The 6,858-nt window shown below is 40.6% G+C and overlaps 1 long non-coding RNA gene across 1 annotated transcript in view; it reads left to right on the forward strand.

Annotated features, from left to right (window-relative positions):
- Positions 1–2,612: 2,612 nt before the first annotated feature.
- LOC112409182 (uncharacterized) overlaps positions 2,613–6,858 on the forward strand; it is a 15,046-nt gene continuing 10,800 nt past the window's right edge. Inside the window, exon 1 of the long non-coding RNA XR_003005114.1 lies at positions 2,613–2,760. This is a non-coding gene — a long non-coding RNA (uncharacterized LOC112409182). The remainder of the gene's footprint in view (positions 2,761–6,858) is intronic.

Consider the following 6,858-nt stretch of genomic DNA (forward strand, 5'->3'; position numbering starts at 1 on the left):
GGAATACAATCCTGGATAAAAGAGGCGACTGTTGTAATGACTTAAAATTCTTAGTAGACATTTTCAACCTTTGGACTCTATTCATCTGGAAATCACCACCATGGTGGCCCCTCTCGCTCTTTCCCTGCCTTCTTTTTTGCAGTTCCAAGAGAATCTGCTCAAGGTCGTTGAAATGAAGGACAGTCAGAGTCCTTTCCCCAGGCAATATTTTGCTGCTGGTTTGTAGTTATGGATGACCTTATTTCACTGGCTTTGAGAGAGAACTTTATCAAATTCCCCAGGTATCATGTAAGTTTTAACGTGTCCTTGGAACACTGTGGGCTCACGGTGTGTGTGTGTCTTGGGGGAGGGTCCATAACACAACCACTCTCTGGACCTGGATGTTTGGGTTTTTTTTACTTTATTTATTTATTTTTTATTTTTTTCCATCGTAATCAGTATATTAAGGAGTCATTCATACATTTCAAGAATTGCTTAAATTCTGATATCCAGGTTTAAGCTTGTGAACATATGACTTTAAACATACAATTAAAGCTATTCATAATTTGCTATACTACCAACATTAAATTACAGTTACTTTGGAGCGTAAGTTAAATGGTTTAAAGTAAACCTGTAACATACCTGCAAAACACCTTCCTCACTCATACATGCAAATTACTTCTCCATGTAAAGTTCTCATCACTCTAACCTCTAAGTTACTGGGCCCCAGAAGTCAGTACTCTAAGGCTTACTTTGGTTCAAAGAGAAAGAAAAAAAAAAAGTAACCAGGACCAATAGCTAGATATATTAAAAAAAGATGGCACAGCAGAAGGGAATGCAATCCTACAAGCGCAAGCCCTCAAGAAGCAGCATGTTATATGATAAACCCCTTCTTTAGAAAGGTATCATTTCTATCACTGGACCTGTATGTTTGTTAATCACCCACTATTCACGTTGTTTCTCCAACTTGGCTTTAGGTCCCCTCAGTCTTTTGGGTGCTGGTTGTTTACAGTTCCTGCCATAGTATCTGGCGAGGTTCTAGATAATAAGTAGCAATCACACCTGGTAAGGAGATAATAATAATTCAAGGGCAAACTGAATAGCTCATGTACAGTTACAGTGGATTGATTGGTTTGGACCATTTATCTTTTCTTTTCAAATGACTTAACTATACATTTGCAAAAGTTAGTGAGGAACTCAGAGGCACTCCTGGGGATTAACAGTGGCTTAACTGACAGCTTTAGGGGAAAAGCTTAGATACCTGATTCATCTTCCATCCAGGAAGGGACTCCCAGGGGATAAGACTGCAGGGTTGCATGTAAAACTCAAAATTTGAAGCAAAAGTCTCTCATCCCCTGGAATTTTCTCTTCCTAAGATTGAGCAGCAATACTGGAAATAGTGACAACAAAACTTAAAAGAGCTCTTCTAGGGAAACAGGCACCATTCTAATGAGTTCATTTCATCCTCACAGAGGCACAGAGAAGGTAAGTAACTTGCTCAAGCTCACACAGCTTGAAGTGGAGCCAGGATTCTAATCTGGGTCATCTGGCTCCAGAGTTCATGCTGTAAACTGTCAGGCTTGCCTGCCTCTCTTAGAGAGGACACCAGGAGAAGTCCACCTCTTGACTAACCTGACTAGAGAGTCCAGGATCTGGGCGGGAACTTCCCAGAGACTACCACATCTGTCTAAGGCTAGAAGGAGAATGTCCCTTCGCTTAGCTGTACTTCACGCAACCATCACCACGAGCAACTGGTAAATATTGATTAAGCTTCTGTTCTATGCCAGGTACCATGGATACAAAGATGAAATAGAGACTTTAGTACTGCCCTCAGGAACTGTGGGGGAGATAGACACCCAAGCAAATAAGGCAACAAAAAATCTCAAACAGCTTCTAATAAAGGTCAAAAGAAAACTATCCCAGCCCCGATGTTCAGGGACCCACCTTGCCTGGGGGAAGGATACACAGTAGATGACTCCCTTCCTCTCTCATTTAGTTTTCCTGCAGCTTTCTTCTACTTACAACTGACAAGTTTAAATGGCAGAGATTTGAAGTTCTGTACAAGGTGTCGGGATGTTTAGAAGGGAAGTATTCTGTTAATCCGATAAATAGAAGAGAGGCTCCAACTCAGCAGATGCCCGTTTGCCTTCTTCCTCCAGAGACCTTTATATCTTCTCTGTTTCTTCTTCCAGGGCAGGAATCTTGTATTCCCTATGCAAATTCTTCCGGCAGCCTTGCTCTGCTGTGCATCCCCGTCTATCACCATAACAAACACTTGTCGCTGGGGTATTGTTGACGCATTGCCCTCGAAAACTCCCTCTGTCACGGGGTCAGCCTCTTTCTGCTGATCTTCATTATCTAGCCCTGTTGCTATGGAGAGCCGATGGAATCAGGTGTGTTTTTGGCTTACATCACTCCCGCCAGGGTTGCGACAAGGACTCTTCTGTACAAGATGCTTGGCAGGCCTGTGGCAGCCTGCGGCCAGGCTTTTCCTGCGGGTGAAACCTAATCAACTGATAAGCTGCAGATCGTATCAAGACTTCTGTTTGATACGTTACTAGCCACAGACATGCTTCCGCGATTAATAACACGATGCCCTCTGACAATAGAGTTGTTGGGGAGGAAGAAAACACTCCAGGCACCAGACGTGGGTTGAGAGGGCTTGTGTGTTCACATAAACACAATCTCACGACACTGCCTCTCACCATAAACTGTTTTGTTGTCGAAGACCTCCTCTGTGCTACTCCTCTGATCTTGGCTTCCTACATAGCCACGTTCTCGGTGAGTATGCCCCATGGCAAGTGCTGCAAGCGCTGTTTCCTGTTTCTAAACTTGTAGACTACCATCCATACGTCTCACCGTTGTCAGATTTAACCAGGTAACAGCAGCACCGTCATGCTGCTTTCTTATCTTTAGCTTAGATTGAGAGGATCCTGAAAGTAAAGTTGTAGATTTTTTTGGATATTCTTAATTAATTTGGCTAAATTTTCAAATGACTCGTAATCTAAAAAAGAAAGTAAGTAGAAATTTCAGGCCCCGTTCCTCAGGCCTGAAAAATCAGTAGTGACGAGGCTACAGACATGAAGATTTTAAAGCAATAAATGCCTTGTCGTTTTTCTTCTGTGTTTGCTGAGAGCAAAGGAGTAGCATCAGCTTTGTTTTCATCTGATGCCCCCAGACAGGAAAACAATAGCAAGTAAGTCATTGGTCAGAGTCAATGGGGCCCATGCACACTCTGTAGGTCAAAAACATTTGAATAGTTTTCACAGTCTGTGTACACTCTTGCAGTGAAGTTGTTTCACTTCATTTATTGATGAATATTACTTATGTAGTACTACTATGGGCTAAGCACTGAGCTAGGCTTATTCTCTTAAGAGCTTAACATTTTAAAATGATTAAGATATATAACAAACATTTATAAAAATAAAATATGCTTATCCAGTAATTTGGAAATGCATTAAAGCAGAGGAAAAAAATGTCACTCAGAGATAACCACCATTAAAAGCCTGGAGTATATTCTTGCATTTTGTTGACTCTGTGTGCATGTGTGTATGTGTGCATGCATGTGTGTGTGTGTGTGTGTGTATTTTAAGCAAAGCTGACAATATACTCTATACAATTTGTCATTTTTTTCTTTTACTTAATTTTAATTTTTACAAACTCTTCATAAATACATTTATTATTGGTTATGTAATGTTTATCTTATTTGTAACAGAGGATCAACATTCTGTTTTCTCTTTTATTTTTTCATGATCATGCTGTATGGATCACAGATTTCCTCATTTCTTAGTCAAAGGTCTGTCTTGACCATACTCACCAAGGTTCTTTGGAAAAGTTAACCTCACTTGTGTTTTGAGATGGTTCTACTGTTCTCCTGAAGATACAAACATACACACACATCATCATCATCCTGGAGCCTGACACAGGCTGAAACCAGGTGTGTGGTCTTCTGGTTTTCAGTCCACTTTGACTGTCATGCCCTAGCTCCTTGCCATGCCCTAGTGGTGCATTCAGAAGTGGGGCTGTCCTCGTGATGGGGAGGTTTTCACGTCTTTATTCATGAATTCAAGACCTGGTACCTAACACTTAGCTTCCCTTAGCACCATCACAGCCATTCTCCCATCTGGAAAGATCTCTTCTCCCGGATAGGGGGCACTCCCTCATGTCTGTCTCTCCCTTCTCCAGGAAAGCGATTCCAGTTTGGTTCCTACTAGGTCCTATTGTGCCAAATAGAGTCTTGGTACTCTTTCTTGTTACTCAGGAACACAAAGACCCTCTTAGTTGAGTTGGGAAGGGAAGGGTGGGAGTTGCCCAAGGAGAGGGTGGTAAGCAAAGCCTGGAACTGGAGACTTCCATGTCCTTGAGGAGGTGAAGAGAGTTAAAATCACCTTCTGTATTCTTCTGAGCCTCCTCAGGTGATAGAACACCATGGGAACTATTCTCTTAATAGGTCATATTTTCATGTAATGAATGTGGCATAATTGATCAAACCAGTGCCTTCAGGGTAAAATCTAAACTTTTAAACGTGATTTACAGCCTGTCGCCCTTTGGTTCCCACCCACCTCTCCTTGCCTGGCTGACCCAGCCCTGCTGAACTCCCAAGCTCTCTAGCTGGTTGTTCCTCCAGGTTTTGCATATGCTGTTTTCTTTTGCTGAAACACTCTTCCCTCTATCATCCCTGTCTTCTGCTGAACTTCACACACTTTTCACATTTCAGTTTAAATGTCACTTCCTCTGGTTAGGTTCTCTCTGCTCTGAGGTCTGGTAGCAAATGTCGTAATTACTCAGTTAACCGTTTATCTCCACCCAGATTGTAAATTCTGCAAGGATGAGGGCCACGTCTGTTTTGTGTTTGGATTCTGTTCCAGCTCAGCATTTGACACATATTAGGTGTTCAATAAGATATTGAAATGAGTAGTGGACATTTTTGGGTGCTTCTGGTTTTTATAAGTAGTGATTATTTGTCCATATCTTGTAATTTTTAAATTACTTTCTGATGATAAGTTCTTGGAAGTAAGATTACTAGGTCAAAGGACATAAGCATCTTTGAGCCCTCTTGAGAAAAGACAGATTGCTTTCCAGAAAGTTTTACACTCCTACTAGTAGTGAATGAAATTTCCTGTTTCATTGTACTCTTATCAGCACTATTAGAAAAAGAAATGATGTTTTGCTAACTTGGTAGTAAGAAATGTTCCCTTCTGCTGTTTCAATTTTGCCTTAAATAGTGAGATGTTTTCATCTATTTTTAAACTCATTTATATTTGCTCTATTATGAATTGTCTGGTGTCCTTTGCCCATTTTTATCCTGGAATTTTCATGTTTTTGTAATCACATTTTATAAACTCTTTGTGTTTTAAAGATGTTAGATTATTATCATGATATCCGTTGAAGGTTTTCCCCTCTATTTAGATGTTTGTATTTTCGTCTCATGTTCTTTCTCTCTTTTTTTTCATCTTACATTCTTCTTAAGTTTAATATCTTCATGTGATCACGTCTGTCATCATTTTCCTTGGGATATCTTACATGACTCTTAGAGTCCCTTCACCACCAGTGATCAAATATTCAGCTAATTTTTTTTTTTTGGTATGTATACAGTTAGATTTCTTTGCCTGTGTGTGTGTGTGTGTGTGTACTTGGGTGTGTGCATTTGTGTGCATGTGTCCTTGGGTGTCAGCCACTGGGAATTTAATGGTAGGTTGGGAGGACCTTCTTTTGCCAAAAGGCTGACCAATGTCTCAACGTGATCTGTTGAATAATCTTTCCTTTTCCGATGATTTAAGGTGCCTCTTTTCACAAACGTAAGAACAATATAATTCTAGCTTCAGTGTGTCTTCCTGAAGTGGGCCGGCGCTTTTTCATCATTTAGGTTTTAGGGAGAGACTTTTGAGAGGGAGGATACCTTCTGTGTTTGTCCTCCCCAACCCTTCTCCCTGGCTCTGCCTGCTGCGTAACGCAGTTCAGCTTCACTGAGGCTAAACTCTGAGGCATCTAGGGAAAGTTGGCGTTGAGATCTGAAACTGGTAATGGCACAACGCATTTGCATGAAAACCCACTTCGCCAATTCAGTCATGTTTATGTCTTTCTGGCATTATTGGAGTATAGCTTTAGTTCGTCTGACGTTGGATCTAAAAACACACAGCCTACAAAGAGATACCCACTAAAAAGTAAGTGCTATGGTGAGAGACAGAGAGACACTGCTACCCTAACTAGTGTTCAAGAGACCAGAGTCTCTATGGTGATGGTTTCTTCTTTTACACAACACTGCATAGTTGTACAAGGGGGGAATGCCAGTCTTAACTAAGACAAGAGTCGACAAAATGTTTCCTTTACAGGAAGCCACTAGCCACAGTACACAGAAAGGTGGGTGGGAACAGACATCTCTACATTAAGGTACTTTTCTCTCTCTTTCTCTCTCTCATTCATTCTTTCTTCCTTGCTTTCTTGCTTCCTTCCTTTCTTGCTTTTTGGCTTTCAGCTTAGTTCTATGATAACGTTTGACTTTATCATAGTTCTTGCAAGTTGGTCCCTGGGAAAATGAATCACAGAATCTAACATCTCAAGTTATGAAGCATTGAGGACATTCATTTGCTGTATTTTCCATAAATCAAAATTGGAAACAGAGACAAGTGGTTATTTTTATATGTCAAGAAGCAGAAACAGTGGGAGTAAAACAATCTTGCTGCTTTAGGAAAGGATTGTAATTTATATCAAAGTGCTACAGGATTGAAATGGAAGTGTTTCAAGAGTTTCCCCACATCCTGCCACAAAATGTGGATCTGTGTTTTGAAATCAATTCGTTCAATCTTTATCCTGAATTCAAATACAACTTTTTTCCCTTCCTGAATCTTAAACAAATATAATTAACAATCCTTTTCTTTC

The sequence above is a fragment of the Neophocaena asiaeorientalis genome, unplaced genomic scaffold (genome assembly GCF_003031525.2).
Source record: "Neophocaena asiaeorientalis asiaeorientalis breed wild unplaced genomic scaffold, Neophocaena_asiaeorientalis_V1.1 scaffold5, whole genome shotgun sequence".
In the NCBI taxonomy this organism is placed as follows: domain Eukaryota; kingdom Metazoa; phylum Chordata; class Mammalia; order Artiodactyla; family Phocoenidae; genus Neophocaena; species Neophocaena asiaeorientalis.